Raw genomic sequence first — 2,367 nt, forward strand, 5'->3', positions numbered from 1 at the left:
AAAAATCATAGAAGATGCATGTGAACTCGGGTTTCGATGAACTCGGGCTTGTCATTAAGATGACCATAAGCTCTAAAACTCACAAAGAGAAACACCAAACAAGAATCAAGAAAGATGATGCAAGGATGCATGGTTTGAGCTCTCTACGAACAATACGATCAAGCTACCAACTTGAGAGCCCCCCTTGATAGTACGACAATCAATTCTATAATCCGGTCTCCCAACTACCATCATGGGACCAGTAAAACAGAAAACCTATCAAGGGCAAACCTTTGCCTTGCACATGATCCACTTGAGCTAGATGATGACGATCTTGTCCTCCTCAAGATGGACCACCTTTCTTGATTGTGTTGGGTCAATGAAGACTAGTTGATTGCTCCCCCATACTCAACTATAGGCGAGCCACTCTTGGGCACATCTTTACAAGTCCATTGTCACCATAATGGACGGCAAACATCAAGCACTTGATCTCTTAGTGAGGCTCCGCTTGAACTTGCACACGGCAATCTTGACGATGATCACCACTTTATGTCATCCTCCATGGGTTGTATGGAATCTACCTCTTGATGCAAGCCCATGGAAACATACCTAACCCCACATTGAACTCTCACATAGACCACGGGTTAGTACACAAAGCGTAATGGACAATGCTTACCATACCATGAGATCACTTGATCCCACTTGGTACATCTTCTACGCTTTGTGTGTTGATCAACTTGAGTCACTCTTTGTACATAGTCTTGATCAACCTTGAATCTTTCCAACTCTCTTCATTTGGATGATGTCTTGAAGGTAATCATGAATGATCACATAATCTTCTTCTTCAAGACATGCTTGCAATAAGCTCAACACCCACATGACCAATCTTTGGTAATTCCTTAATAGCACCTTGGTCAACCCATAAACTCCTTGAAACCAACACATGGACTTCAAGAAATGCCTATGACAAAATCCTTCAAATATAACTCAATGCAACCATTAGTCCATAGAGAATGTCATCAATTACCAAAACCACACATGGGGGCACCGCATGTCCTTTCACCTTGGATTTAAAGTTTCCACAAACGCCTCCACTGGCTTTTATAATCTGCCACATTTGAGTTCTCGGCATTACCGGTCAGCCAATCTTCTCTTCTTCTTCTAGTTTCAGTCAACAACCTGTAGGCCGACCTCATTGTAAACTGCCCCGTCCTCTCATAATGCCAAGCCCAAGCATCCTCAAGGTTTACGGAACCCAACAGTATATTCAGAATAACACGAACATCGGGCTCTTGCAGGTGTTGTCGCAGCACTTGCGTGTCCCAACGCCGCTCCTCGTGGATGATCAACTCGTTCACAGTTTTAGGAGGGTTCAGTGACCATGGATGGAGGGCTCTCAGGATGTGATCACGTGGAATCCAATTCTGATTCCAAACATTAGTTGTCTGCCCGTTCACTAAAAAGGCAACTAGGCAAGATAAAGAAGTTTGAAAGGCAGCTCATAGAGGAAGAAGCAACACACATGTTGGCCCGTAGACATACTAGGCTATACAAGCCACATTAATCAGAAGAAATCGGTGCTAAAATAAATAAAAAACAGTTTTGCACTAAGGTGCACTGTAGTAGGAACTGTTCACCCCAAAAGACCGGGAATATCACTGAAAAGGTAACTAGGCAAGATAAAGAATTTCTAAAGGCAGCTCACAGAGAAAGAAGCAGTGCACATGTTGGCCCGTAGACATACTAGCTATAGAAGCAACACTAATCAGAAGAAATCGGCGCAAAAAAAAACAGTTTTGCACTAAGTGCACTGTAGTAGGAAATGTTCTCAAATTTTTTTAAGAATATCACTGGAAAGGCAACTAGGCAAGATAAAGAATTCTGAAAGACAGCTCATAGAGAAAGACGTAATACACATGTTGGCCCGAAGACATACGCAATTCCCCATTTGAACGCTTTCCTCGGCAACATTCTTGGAGTCATGGACACCATCAGTACTACCCGATGAATTGTGATCAACAACTTCTGAGTCATCTTGATTTTGGGGACTATGTCTGCCCAAATTATCACCTGTAGTTTTTTTTTTTGAATGCTGTAGTTGGCGCCTCTGTAACACTAATTATCACCTGTAGTTGGCGCCTCTGTACCACTGATTTCTCCTCCATCCGTTTTGCTGTTCTCTGTTGTACCATTTTCCATGGATACATCTTCAGACAGTGTTGCCCTGTCTCCAACTGCAGCTGGCAACTCAGGCAGGTCTTGAGCATTGATTGTACAAATGCCTTTGATATATTAGTTATGCAAGTAAAAACTTCAGAAAATGCTGTGCTAACAAGAACTTCTTCCTCGTGTTGACCCGTAGACATACTATAGAAGCAAACATTAATC

The sequence above is a fragment of the Triticum aestivum genome, chromosome 1B (assembly GCF_018294505.1).
Source record: "Triticum aestivum cultivar Chinese Spring chromosome 1B, IWGSC CS RefSeq v2.1, whole genome shotgun sequence".
Taxonomy (NCBI): Eukaryota; Viridiplantae; Streptophyta; class Magnoliopsida; order Poales; family Poaceae; genus Triticum; species Triticum aestivum.